The sequence below is a fragment of the Lycium barbarum genome, chromosome 12 (genome assembly GCF_019175385.1).
Source record: "Lycium barbarum isolate Lr01 chromosome 12, ASM1917538v2, whole genome shotgun sequence".
Classification (NCBI taxonomy): domain Eukaryota; kingdom Viridiplantae; phylum Streptophyta; class Magnoliopsida; order Solanales; family Solanaceae; genus Lycium; species Lycium barbarum.
Window position 1 is genome coordinate 39,807,977 of NC_083348.1, and position 15,963 is coordinate 39,823,939.

Genomic DNA, 15,963 nt, shown 5'->3' on the forward strand with positions numbered 1-15,963 from the left:
TTGAGGCTTGGAACTTGTTCCCTCTGACTTTAGGGTGATTTTTCGTGACTAGGGGTGTTAGGGAAATAAACCCCAAGCTTAAATATAACTTAAAACGCGAAATCCCGAATTTTTTACCCGAACCGGACCTGTTACGCGATGGGTCCGTGATTCGGGGCCATCGCATGATATTCTGCAGCTCAATACTCAGACTTGCGTGATCGGCCCGCGATGCGGGGCCATCGTACGCGCCCTCACGCGCTTCGAGAAGCGACGGGTGTCGGTTCCGCACAGTGTTCGGTAAAATGGACATAACTTCTTGTACACAGCTCTTTTTGGGCTCCACAATATACCGTTGGAAAGATATTTCAAAGGGCTACAACTTGCATGTTTTAAGTTTCCTCAACTTCCCAACGGATTTTCACGATATTTGACTGGAAGGCAGACGTATCGAAAACTTAGCCGATTCTATAGAATTTTAAGTGCCTTAAATTAGCCATATTTAGATGATCATATCTCCTTGCTCCAACCTCTAATTGGCCTGGTCCTTATATTGTTAGAAAGGTATTTCTACGTACTACAACTTTCATTAGGGGTACTTTCCCAATTTCCCCACCAATCAAAGAGTTACGGCTGCCCGAAGTAGGCCTATCAACCATTTTCGCAAAACGTTCAAACATTCAGTTTTTCCACTAAAACTCTAATGATATGAGTCTAACCTTAGTTCTAAGATACGGGGTGTAACAAATCTATGTAATCAGCTAATGCCCAAAGCATGGCATTCAGACCGGACTATACAATTGAAAATTCGCAAATACCCATATCATAGTACCGGTACCTGATACAAGTGCTCGTCACCTCACAAGTACCGAGACCCCCTTAGTTATCCAAATAACCCCTCTTTATTATTCCAATTAAACCAACCATGACGCTTAAGTTAAGGTTCATAGCCTCAATATGCCTGATTTGAAGTCTGAAGCTCAAGCGATCACCACATGGCCTTGTCCTTCTTTAAAGCTTTCGAACGATCCCAACTGTTTCAAATACGTATTCTACATTAGAACATGAGTCCGTAGACATCCATATTGCTAGAATAATAATTCGGGTCCAAAAAGTCATCAAAAAAGCTAACTCCGAGCCCCAAAGGGTAAAATAGTAACTTCGTTGCAAAATCGGGTCCAATATAGTCAAAATAGTACTCTACAAGTTTAAACGAGTCCAATGATACTTATATTGCTATAATTTAGTTCGGAATCTAAAAACGAACCCAAAAAGGTAACCCGAGCCAAAAACAAATTAACAAAATACACCTAACAACCAGGACCAGCAAAATTTAGAAAAATGGTCATATCTCCCTCATACGATGTTGAAACACGACGATTCTTGTTGCTATAGTTCCGAAGTTACACCAGGATCTACCAGTGCAATCGAAACACAAAACAAAGATCATTTGCTCATTATGGTACCCTTTTTTATCAAAAGGACGTCGAAACCGAAAACAAAAACCATACAACCCAAACCCATCCAAAACTCATCGGAATCTAACCAAAATTTGGGGGCGAGTCCATAATCATCATACGAACCTGCTGTAACTCTCAAAACATCCAACGGGACCGTCTTGACCCAATCTTGATCGCGGTCAACTCCAATCATCTCAAAAGCTTATTTCTTAATCATCCACCTTATCACACTCGAACCTCTAGTGAACCGAACCAACAACTCGAGACTTATTCCCCCCCCCCCCCCTCTGGTCAAAGTTCTTCATTTTCTAACTTAAGGATTTTCAAAATGTCCTTTTCCTTACCCAAAACTCGCCCGAAAGCTTCGGGAATCAAGTCATCCATTTGCCGCAAGTCATAAACATCAATACGAAGCTAATGGAACCAACAAATTTTGAATTCGGGTCTTATTTCTTCCCGCGACCATCTTTTCACCATAAATAGGCATATTTAATGCTAAAACCGATTTAAGTGTCAAAAACCAACCAAATGAAATCTAAAATTAGCTCCGTCAATTTCTAAAGGTCATAAATAATATTTCAAATCTAACAGAATCTTCAGATCATCAACCAGAGTAGGTTTTCCCAATGCAAACAATTTATCCAAATAACTGAATGCCAAAATTTTCAAAGTGAAACCTTCTCCCAAAGTAAATCAAATGATATCTGTTTGACTTCAAATTAGGCAAGCAAGTCAAAATAATTATTACAGAGCTTCTAGAATAGACGACACACAAAACAGAGCATCGGTTCACAAAACAACCGACTGGGTCGTTACATCATCCACCATTTAAACACACGCTCGTCCTCGAACATAAAGAGAAAGACGGTACCTGAACTATCAAAAAGTTGGGGATATCCACACCGCATTTCCAACTCGGTCACCCAAGTAGCTTTCTCGACCGGTCGATGCCTCTATTGATCCTTCACTTAAATACAATATCTTTGGATCTCAATTTCTGAATCTGCCTATCCAAAATGGCTACCAGATTTTCCTTAAAAGTCAAATCAGATCAAGCAACATCAAAACCCATTGAATCACATAAGCATCATCCGAATGGTACTTCTTGTGCCTTAACATATGAAATACGAGTCGAACACCCGAAAAACCAGGTGGCAAAGCTAACGTATAGGCCACCTCGCCAATATGCTGAACTATCTCAAAGGAACAAATATACCTCAGGCTCAATTTTCCCTTCTTTCTGAACCTCATCACACCCTTTGTGGTGAAGCCTTCATCAAAAACCCGTTCGCCAATCATAAACTCCAAATTAAGGAACTTCCGATCTACATAACTTTTTTACCTACTCTGAGCTGTGACAAGCCTTTCCTGAATCAATTTGTCCTTATCCAAAGAATCCCTCAATAAATCTATACTCTAAGACCTAACTTCAAACTCATCGAACCAACAATCGGAGAACGACATCTCCTACCATATAATATCTCAAATGGTTCCATCTCAAAGCTCGAATGGTAACTATCATTGTGAGGAAACTTTGGCAAATGCAAGAACTGATCCCATGACCAATATGGTCAATCACACAAGCCCACAACATATCCCCGAGAACCTGAATAGTCCACTCGGGCTAGCCATATGTCTAAGGGTGAAATGACGTGTAAAGTCCGGCCGAGTTTGGAACTAGTCTGATTTGGTCTGAAAAAGCCGACTTAGTCAAACAGTCCACAATGACCCAGATAATCACCAAACTCAAAGCCCATGGTAATCCTACCACAAAGTCCATAGAAATCCTCTTGTTCACTTAATATGTCAAATTTTCCTTTAACTTAGCTCATTAGTCTGATTCTCACACATTTGATCCGACTCTATTTGAAATACCTGATTTTAATTATAATCATAAGTCTGAACCCAATTGGTTGATTCCACAATCGCAATTGGTTGATTCCACAATTATCATCATAGTGGCCACAATCTTTTAGCTGAAGCCGCAGCCCACTATCAAACATGCATTGGTAAGATACCATGATTTTACACATCCACACCTTCCAAGGTTATCTTTAGTACCAAGAATCTATAGAAACATGTTGTTACACACTGCGAGTCTAAATCATTACTCCCTCTAACCAGAAAGAATTTGTGCTTGTACTTAGTCAATTCCAAGCATTTCCATCAAAAACTGACCTTATCCAAGGCCGTTTGCCCAAATTTCAAATCCCTTAATTTCATTTTGACGAGCTGAAACTATTGAGTCAACACTCATCATTTAAGTCCTCCTAATCCTTCATAAAATGGACAATGGGCACCATCCTAGTGATTATTTTGTCGTTCCAAATATGTAACAATCAACTTATCACCCCAAAGGCTTCCCATATATCCATTTGTAAGTCCTCAAAACATCACTAAATATCCGTATAGACCATTAGAATTGCCCGTATAGCCGCCATCAATAATTTTTTGTCAATCACCTTGTTAACTCCAATAACGCTTGGTACACCTACCATACCTTTATTCCGAACTGAAATTCATCAAGTCTTCAGTAATGGGTTACTAGAATATCCACAATTCTTCTGGTAGTATAACTGTAAGCCACTCGACTTTAAATAAACAAACCTGACCCTGTTAAAATCTACCATTCCCTGAATGTCAGCAATAATCACCCGGACTATTTCCAAATCTTTATAGAATGAACAATAAGCCTTCTAATCCGTTGTTTCTGAATCCTTAACCTTGTACTATCGTTCCCAACCTTAAAAGCTGAAATTTCCACGAGTCGTCAACCGAGCACTGATGAACTATACCTTATGACTTTAAATCATCATGTTCCTCAACTCGACTAGTCACCCAGATATGATAAACTTTATGAAATTTAATATCATCGAACTGTCCTCCTTGTACTTCTACTCAACTCGTTCATCACCTCAAACACTCCAACGTAAGGCCTATGGCCTCGTACTTCACCCTTCACAACCATAAAGCCTCTGAGTGCAATACCTTATTACATCTTTAGCAAATCCAAGAGTATTGAATCTTACAATCAATTTTCCTTACCATGCACAAATATTCTCAAGTCATTTGTATTTGAAGTACTCAACCATACTATTTAGCCATCAACACTTCAACATAGTCTACTACCACGGACATAGTCTTACCTCGGAATTGTGACTTCAATTTTCAATTGTAGAAGTTTCTTCTTATCAATCAAATCTAGCTCATCCATTAAAGGATGTCATAAAATTACCCATCTTACTACACAACTTACCTCCTCATAAAAGTTCAATCACAAAGTCTCGTTGGCACTTGCCATACACTAAGTCGAATTGTCCATAGACTCCCTTCCTCATCCATACTTATCACTTTTACACCCTACTTGAATGATATAATATAATGTCACCATAACTCGTACATGATTCAAGTAGTCACGCTGCTTCAAATTCAAGTCTTATGAACCTTAATCCTCCAAACCCAAGAGTAAGATGCCTTTATTTAGCTCTTCAGTTTCCATATTCCATTCAGAATCACTTTTATCATCATCAACCGAAAATCACTCGATCCCACATGTGGGGTGAATCGAAATATCATTCATCTTTTAAAATAGCTAAGCCAATCATGGAGGTAGTAGTAAACCACAATCTTGAGCGTCTAAAATTTTCCCTTGCCTCACTCAAACCTTAAAACTAAACATTCCTCTAAGCCAAACGCATCACATATACAGTATCCACATTCCTTCTCCAAATTAGGCGCAACAACTGATAACTCTTCAAATAATTAAATCTTCACACTCATACATCACTAGAGTCATTTCTATTAGTCGGTCACTATTCCTCCAGAAGCCTTCAATGTACTCAAACTTATCGATCAATTCATGTTTCCTTAGCATTCTCTTCATAAACAGAGTAGTCTCACAAAATCAACAAGCTTATAGATCAAAATGACTCCTTCTTATCACCATACACCGAGATATCAAGTGAACCTGCAAACACAGTCTTTACTAAAAGACTACTCCCGAATATTCCCATCCGCTTCAACAATCCATAATAACATTTTGCTAGATGAGAAAATCCACCACTTGTGCTCGTCCTATAACTGAGAATGATCCATTCGAATTCCTTTCATTACATCCCTGTTCCATTGAGTAACTGGAGATTCTTCACACGCACCCGATACGAAGTCCTATTTCCTTATACCTTATCACAAAAGGTCATATTTCAAGTGTATATGCTTTCCAAACTTCTCTTCTCGGCCTCATCAACTATTCTTCTTGCCCGATCAACTGATTCATCCAAGTTTTCCTTTGTCTTTAGAATATTAGTACATGTCCCATCTCATTGCATCTCAAGAACTCTTTATGTTATGCCCAACCCTCTTAAGTGTAGTCTTCAGAGCCACAACACTCATCACTTGGTTAATCCACTAACCTGTCATTAAATAGAATCGTCAAATCCTTTTTCATAAACTTGTTAGACCATAAATGCACTTCCTCGACTTTCGAGCCACTAACTACTGAAACTTGGCTATCATGTAGTTGTTTGCACCATCACTCCCACTTTCTAGGGGTATCACCGAACTAGAGAATTTGAATCATAACTCCACCCAACTGAGTTGCGAATCATAACTGTAATCTTAATTCATTCATGCATCCTTATCACGGTGACACATCTCTTACCATACCATGCGACATCACATCCAGCTGCTCATGCGCGAACTCAAGAACGTGTGCTCACAATAAATGAGAGATTAGAACAATAAAGTTAGACCTTAAACCGAATCACATACGCATGATCCGGAATGAAAGAAAGGAATTTTCCCAAGTGTCTCATAGCCTCTCAAAGATAAGTACATACGTCTCTGTAACGATTCGCAAGACTCTACTAGACATTGTTCTTGTACTCGTGAGACCGGTGAACCTAAATCTCTGATACCAATTTTTGTCACGACCCAAATTCTAAAGCCATTGTCACGACCCAACCCCGTGGGCCGCGACTGGTATCCTAACTGGATACCCATACGTACCTACCTGACAGAATTGGCGTACCAGACAGAATATTTAAAATAGGTGTTTACAGATTCAAGCCAATATAGATACGGCGCGCGCGAAAATATATATATATATATATATATATATGCATACTGAAACTTTTGCATAAGCCGATGAGGCTAACATAACAGACAGAGTCGCAAAATCGTACGCACCTACCTGAACAGATGTAACTCGTAACCCACATACATATCTACAGGCCTCTAACAGACATACAGAATCATATGATGGGACAGGGCCCCGCCGTACCCAGAGTTGCCATACGTACAGAATATACAAATGTCAAAAGATATATACCAAGAGTACACGCTCCGGATCAAAGGAGCTCTCCAAACACAGCAGAATCAGAACCCTAGACTGGCGGCGTGTCACCGGGTGCGTCTGTACCTGCGGGCATGTAACGCAGCCCCCGAAGAACCGGGGGTCAGTACGAAAAATGTACCGAGTATGTAAAGCAGAAACCTAACAAACATAATCATAGCATGAACCAGAAGCACAGAAATATAACGGACAGAACCATAAATCAAACGGATGGACAGAATTATGGTCCAGACGGACGGGCAGAATCACAATCCATACGGACAAACGAAATCGTAATCTATACGGACAGACAGAATAATAATCCATACGGACAGACAGAATTAGAATCCATACGGACAGATAGAATCAGAATCCAATCAGACAGACAGAATCAGAATCCATACGGACAGACAGAATCAGAATCCAATCAAACAGACAGAATCAGAATCCATACGGACAGACATAATCAGAATTCATAGCCGACACATTCATACCAAGTAAGGTTCAAATATGGTCGTATTCATTACAAGTCAAGTTATCTCGAATTTTTTTTTGAATATGCAAAAATGCCAGATGTAACATCCTCCCCCCCTTTAAAACATTCGTCCTCGAATGTTAAATTGACCTCATGGGGCGTCATACTACTTCGGGAGGGTTCTTTTTAAAATTATCCTTCATTGACTTCCCGATATGGATTCTTTACCAATATGATGGAATAATTCTTCACATTACCGACTCATATGCTTTCATAACGTATTTTCTCATATCCCACAGGGTCACTGGGCCATGAACTATATTCTAGTAACCGACGAATGTTTTTCGCTCTTTCACGGACGTTATGTCTCTTCTTCCCTTCCTTCAAATCTTTTCAAACATTATAATTAATATCACTTCTTGTCACACCCCTCGGTTCCTTACCACATTATCATAATCCCACGTCATACCAAACAGATTCATAACTGGGATCGGACGCATAGAAGCATATCGGACAGATTCGTAATCGGAGGCAAACGTACTAAACTATGGCGGACAGATTCGTGATCAAGGTCAGATGTATGGGAGTATGTCAGACAGTTCCGCGATCAGAATTAGACGTACAGAGATATATCGGACATATTCGTATCCAGAGTCAATCGTACAGAGGCATATCAGACAGAAATGTAATCGGACTCAGAAGTACAGGGGCGTATTAGGCAGAACCTTATCAAAGTCAGAGGTGCAGAAGTATAACAGGTAGAGTTTTGATTAGAATCAGACCACTCCTATTAAGGCTCCAGTGATTTACGAAAATTTCCCTTTGTCGACATTTCATTATTTCCCCGACAATTATACCACGGATTATCTCTTCGAAACCTGTTCACTCATTCATAAACTTGTTCGTCAAATTGGAACAAATCGTCTTACGTGTCGCTTATCGACTCTTTCAAAGATTCTGCTTATTCACATTTCTTATCCTTCATCTTTCCTACTATCCATACTCATTTTCTTTTCCAAATATCGTCGCACTAGACTAAGTGGTAACGTAACCGGAGTTTATCTATTATATATATTTTTGACGACATTCGTATCCTCGTCTCCGCTTCGTTTCATGTATTCGGTTTAGTAAAACCTTTCGTCTATCACAACATTAGTCGTCGGGGCTCGGCTCTTGATCCATATGGGCACCAGACGAAAATCATACACATACAGATACACACATACATATACATTTACTAATATCTTACTTGCGAACGTCTCCGACCGTTATTCAAATTCGCTCAATTCCTCGAGCGGTATTGCGCTTCTTCTTTTCGCCCGTTTAGTCCGCACCGGTCTGCGCGACTCCTGTAAGGGCACTAGTTACTCCACACATTCTCTTTTCCTTTAGGTTACCCCAAATTTCCATTTATATATATCATACTTACACTTGTGAAAAATTTGGTATTACTTCGCAGGGGGTCACCCATCCCAGAATTGCCCTGGCCTTAGCACGCTTAACCTCGAAACTTTCATGCATTTTGACGCGTTAGGGCTGGTATAATTTCGTCGACAGCCCCGCACGACCTTTGTTACATAATTTAGGGCAGATCGGGGTCTTAATAAATTTTCGAAAAGCTCTCTTAGCGGGTTCCGCCCCGGGCTAAACCATACAATTATCATATCTCCCTTCGGAATCCTCAGTATCTATTAGGTCGAAAATTACCTTACTCCGCTAATACCCAGGAGAAGAAAATCACACAATATGATAAAGTATAGACCCATTCATACACATATTCCTCAAGAAAAGATCACTAACATACCTGGGTGTGCGCTTGAAGACGCTCATGGGTCCTGCCGGCCGGTCAAAGCAAATACGCGGTTCGAAGGACCGCTGTAACCAGAAGCTGCACCTCGACCTCGGCCACGACTTGCTGGTGCTGGTGCTCCTCGCCCTGTGGGGCGTATGGCTGCCGAAGGAGAAGACGAGCCAGCAACTGACCCGGTAAGCTAGGCTGAACCACCTGGACCACCCCTATACGGACACTCTCTCATCGTATGGCCTTGTTGGCCACAAGAAAAGCAGGCACCAGTGGCACGATAACACTCACCAGGGTGACGCCTCCTGCAATAAGGACACCGAGGTATGGATGGCCCCATCTGACTGAAACTCCTATTTACTTGCGAACTCGAAGCCATGGAGTTCTGTCCCGAGAACTGTGGGGGCGTACTGTGTGCTGGCTGGGACGAATACCTGTTACCCTGCCGCTGAGAAAACTCACTCTGAAATCCCCCTGAATACCCGGCCGATCTGGCTCTCTTAGGCCGGCCCCTGTCGTGACCCCTATCAGGCCGACGTTCCCTACGTCGGTCCTCCATGCCCTGGGCGTGCGCCTGCACCCGGGCAATATGCATCCCTGGCTGAGAAGCCACCACCAGGCAGCTATCAATCAAATAGTCATCCAGCCCCATCACATATCGGTGCACCCTATCGGCCATATCCGCTACTATAGCGGGTGCATACCTAGCCAGTGAGTCGAACTCTAGGCTATACTCTCGAACACTTCTACCGTTTTGTTTCAGATGCAAGAATCGATCAACCCTGGCTCTCCGTAGCTCTGGAGGTAGAAAATGATCTAGAAAGGCCTGAGTGAACTCGGCCCATACCGCTGGGGCAGCACCGTCACCCCTGGATAGCTACCAGGACTCGTACCAGTTCGCCGCTACCTCATATAACCGATACGAAGCCAACTCGACGGACTCAGTCGGCGAGGCCTTAATCAACCGTATCGTGCTCTCCATCTTTCTGATAAACTCCTGGGGGTCCTCCTTGGGTTTTGTCCCGAAGAATTCTGGAGGATTACATGTCAAGAACTCACGAGCCCTGGGGCTTTCATACCTGTCCGAACGACCACCCCCAAATCCATGCCTACGAACCTGCTCCGTCATCAGAGCGGTTAGTCCTCGGAATGTCTACAGGCCGTGTCTAGTAGAGTCTTGTTTATCGATGTGTTGTGCACCACATCTATAAACAGGAGGCTACGGGGCATTTAGGATGTTACCCTTCTTTGGATCTTAGATCGTGCGATAGGACTGTATTAGTAGGATGATCTTCTCCTAACGATCTGTTATGTTTTCAGCGATGCCTCCGAGGAAAGCAACAGCTGCCCAGAAGGGCAAAGCGGGGGTTGAGATAGGAGAAACCAGCCGGGCCCAGAGAGTTACCAGGGCCAGTGCGCGGCTAGCGCTTGAGGATGAACCCCCGTCAGCCGAATCTGTTACACCCCCCTTACCGGAGGAGATCGGAGCGGCAGAAGCTGCTGATCAGGGGACGGCTCCACCGCGAGCTCCCAGGGTTCCAGTGCCCGAGCCTCCAGCTCCACAGCCAAGGGCAGAGGACAGGGCTATGCGAGATGCGGTTCAGTTATAACCCCGTGGGCCGCGACTGGTATCCTAACTGGATACCCATACGTACCTACCTGACAGAATCGGCGTACCAGACAGAATATTTCAAATAGGTGTTTACAGATTCAAGCCAATATAGATACGGCGCGCGCGAAAATATATATATATATATATATGCATACTGAAACTTTTGCATAAGCCGATGAGGCTAACATAACAGACAGAGTCGCAAAATCGTACGCACCTACCTGAACAGATGTAACCCGTAACCCACATACATATCTACAGGCCTCTAACAGACATACAGAATCATATGACGGGACAGGGCCCCGCCGTACCCAGAGTTTCCATACGTACAGAATATACAAATGTCAAAAGATATACACCAAGAGTACACGCTCCGGATCAAAGGAGCTCTCCAAACACAGCAGAATCAGAACCCTAGACTGGCGGCGTGTCACCGGGTGCGTCTGTACCTGCGGGCATGTAACGCAGCCCCCGAAGAACCGGGGGTCAGTACGAAAAATGTACCGAGTATGTAAAGCAGAAACCTAACAAACATAATCATAGCATGAACCGGAAGCACAGAAATATAACGGACAGAACCATAAATCAAACGGACGGACAGAATTATGGTCCAGACGGACGGGCAGAATCACAATCCATACGGACAAACGGAATCGTAATCTATACGGACAGACAGAATAATAATCCATACGGACAGACAGAATCAGAATCCATACGGACAAACAGAATCAGAATCCAATCAGACAGACAGAATCAGAATCCATACGGATAGACAGAATCAGAATCCAATCAGACAGACAGAATCAGAATCCATACGGACAGACAGAATCAGAATTCATAGCCGACACATTCATACCAAGTAAGGTTCAAATATGGCCGTATTCATTACAAGTCAAGTTATCTCGAATTTTTTTTTGAATATGCAAAAATGCCGGATGTAACAGTCATGAAAGCACCTACCCCCACCCGGTAGGCAAACCATTTACAACCGATTAAGTCAATTTTAATAAGTATATTATGCGGAAAGAAATAAATAAAGCCATCTAAGAGTCATAAACAAAGTCTCATATTCATAAATCTGCGGAATAAGTACATCCACCAAAAAACTGGTGTCACAAGTACAAGAACCACTAGAATAGCAAATATGAGTCTAGAATATCAGTCGAGTACACTGTCTGAATAGAAGAAAAGATAGAATCATGTAAAAGAGAGGGAATTCGGTGCTATGGATCAGCATATAGCTCACCCCGAATCCTCCAAATGGCCTCCTCAACGACCGACGCTGTCTCGAGATCCACTAATACTAGGAATAGAATTTGCAGACAAAAAGGTGCAGCAAGTGTAGCGCGACTACGGGAAAATAATGTGTAGTCAGCAGCATTATCGATCGACCCTAACGAAAACGAAGACAAGGGTTGTCCTACAATTACTACTTCCATACTTAACCGCTATTAGTCCATAATAATAATAATCTCAATAATCTCGGATTATAAGCCTAAGTGAAGCTTCCAAATCTTCAAGTCCGTCAAATATCAAAGGGCCCTTAAAGCAATGCAACCCACAAATCAAATATGGCATACACACAAAGAAACCAATAATATGCAATGAAATGCAAATACTATGCAATGTAATGCAAGAACTTTTCCATCTCCTTGTACACACAGGTTTGAACATTAACGAATCGTGACCCATGGGGGACTCGTGAGGTCCATATACCAGCCCGAAATTCTTAGATCTCCCAGATCACATAGGGTCTCAGCCATTTTAGGCTTCCAATAACAATACTTAGCCCCGTAGGCTCCAAATCAAAATACTCGGCCCTTAGGCCTACATTACCTGTCATCTAGCCAATCTAGCTTAAAATATACCATCATCACTCCGTCCGAAATCATTTCCCCTCGGACATCACAAACGTATCCTGAAAAGCACATGAGATACTATATAAAGCATGAATATCACATGCACAACCATAAGAAATCACATCAAGCAATAAAGACTCAATCTTTAGTCCTTTTCCATTTTTAAACGAGTATTTAGGAGTGATGAGAACATACAATCACAGATAAGACAAGTAATAAGCATAGAAGCAATAAATAAGGGAACTCATATCCCAATCAGCTAGTGCCCAAAGCATGGCATTCAGACCGGTCTATACAATTGAAATTAGGCAAATACCAATATCATGGCGCTGGTACCGGATACAAGTGCTCGTCACCTCACAAGTATCGATACCCCCTTAGTTACCTCATTAACCCCTCTTTATTAGTCCAATTAAACCAACCATGACGCTTAAGTTAAGGTTCATAGTCTCGACATGCTTGATTTGAAGTCTAAAGCTCAACAATCACCACACGGCCTTGTCCTTCTTCAAACCCTCTAAATGATCCTAACTATTTAAAATACGTATTCTATATTAGAACACGAATCCATAGACACCCATAATGCTAGGATAATAATTTGGGTCCAAAAAGCCACCCCAAAAGCCAATTCCGAGCCCCAAAGGGTAAAATTGCAATTTTGTTGCAAAATTGGATCCAATATAGTCAAAACCGTACTCTACGAGTTTAAACGAGTCCAATGATACCATATTGCTATACTTTTGTTTGGAATCCAAAAACGAACCCAAAAAGGTAACCTCGAGCCCGCAAGGGCAAAATTGAAATTTTATTTCAAAATTGGTTTACCCATAGTTTAATTAGTCTAAATCCAGAAAACCCATTAAAAAATAATTCATCTTGATCCTCAGATCCATGGTTTACCACTTCTCAACTTTTAGATTTAAAACCCCAATTTTCCTCAACCAAACATGGATAAAAAAATAACCAACAGAAACAATCATGGGAAACCCCTCATTGAGACGAGAACAACGTCGCAAAAATCACCTCAAACAGAGCTGTAGAACTCAAAATATGCTCAAAATACTAAATATTTCGGACTACTCGATTATACACTGACCATGCATTTTCCTTCTTCGCGATCTCAAAGCCACATGTCGCGATCGCAAAGGCCAATTTTTTTCTCCCACAAAATATACTTGAAAGCCAGCACCAGCAAAATTTAGAAAAACGGTCATATCTCCCTCATACGATGTCGAAACGTGACATTCTTGTTGTTATAGTTCCGAAATTACGATATGAATCTAACGCTGCAATCGAAACATAAAACAAAGATCATTTGCTCAATATCGTACCCTTTTTGCTCAAAAGGACGTTGAAACCGAGAACAAACACCATACAACTCAAACTCATCCAAAACTCATCGGAATCTAACCAAAATTTGTGAACAAGTCCACAATCATCATACGAACCTGCTCGAACTCTCAAAATATCCAAACGGGACCATCTTGACCCGATCTTGACCGTGGTCAACTCCAAATCATCTCAAAAGCTAATTTCTCAACCGACCTAAATCACACCTGAACCACTTGAGAACCAAACCAACAACTAGACTAAGTGATAAATCACATTCTGGACCTAATGCAATGACGAAACTTTGAAAAAGACTCATTTACCCCCGTGTTGACTTTAGCCAAACTTCTTCATTTCCTAACTTAAGGATTTCCAAAATGTTCTTTTCCTTACCCAAAACTCACCTGAAAGCTTCGGGAATCGAGTCATCCATTCCCGCAATTCATAAATATCAATACGATGTTAACGGAACCAACAAATTCCGAATCTGGGTCTTATTTCTTTCTATGACCATCTTTTCACCATAAATAAGCATATTTAATGCTAAAACCGATTTAATTGTCAAAAACTAACCAAATGAACTCTAAAATTAGCTCCTTCAATTTCTATAGGGCATAAATAATATTTCAAATCTAACAGAATCTTCAGATAGCCAATCAGAGTACGTTTTCCCAAAACAAACAATTTTTCAAATAATTGAATGTTGGAATTTCCAAAGTGAAACCTTCTCCCAAAGTGAATCAAATGTTATTCGTTTGACTTCAAATTCAGCAAGCAAGTCAAAATAATTATTATGGAACTTCTGGAATAGACGACACACAAAACAGAGCATCGGTTCTCAAAATGACCGGCCGGATCGCTACATGTAAAGAGCAGCTTCTGAGACAAATATTAAATACAATTTCTTCTCAGAATGGTAGCATGCATTATATATATATATATATATATATATATATATATATATATATATATATATATATATATATATATATATATATATATATATATATATAGATATAGATATATAGATATCAAGAACAACAAAATTACTGATGATGTTCAAATTTAATGGATTTCATTTTGGGAAATACAGATCCTGGAAAAGTTGGAGATATTTGAAGTTAACTAGTAAACAGCCTGCAACACTGATGGAATCACCATTTATTTGACAGATGCTAGAAAGTTTCTCTAGAGAAAATAAAACACGGAGTTAAAAAACATGTAGGCAAACCTACCACCATTGCATTATATCCCATCCTAGCAACCATAGGCAGATCATTTTCTACACCGAGCACAGGCATATATATATATATATACACACATGTGAAAATTTACTAAAAAGTTAACAAAGATAAAATTCTGAACCCATAATTTCAAACATGCACGGAGTTCAATCATAAGAACCTAAATGGTTGAAGCAATCAAGCTTAAATCCTGGATGCGGTTTGCTATCAACTATTAAGTACCAATGGTAGCAGCAAGCGCAAATGGCTCCGTTCATGCTTATCAAATTGGATTCTTAATTTATTTTATGAGGAAAGAATGTGAGTCCTACTTCTCGTATTGCAGATGCACCTACAATCAGAAGATCGATAAAATTAGAGGAATTCAAACCTTGCAAATACGTATAACAGAAGATACATATATAATTTCTTAAAATCAAGATGATAACTCTAAATCATATAATGCAAAACAATGGAGGATCGATCATGACTTTACATTTTAGTAAATTGCCTAGATGTTACATTAATAAAATAATAAAAATTAGCAGCATTTCAGATACCTATTATTAAAAGGATTCACACAACCATATAGGTCGAGTTCACCTAGAACTTACAAGTAACATTAAACAGATTAAACTACATTAGGGAACACTCAAATGGAACCATTGGTGAAAGGATGTAACTTACATTCACGAACAATGTAATATGACAAATCTCTAGAAAAGAATGATATATTTTTGTACTTAAAAATAATTTTACTTTAAACTTATCAGTTTACTTTAATGAAATGATTTGTTTGTTGTTTGTTTTAGACTACAATTTGTAGACACGTAATTTTAATCCTCCCCGAATGTTTCACCTTATAGTGTTTAAAAAATTCTTTTAATTTTTAT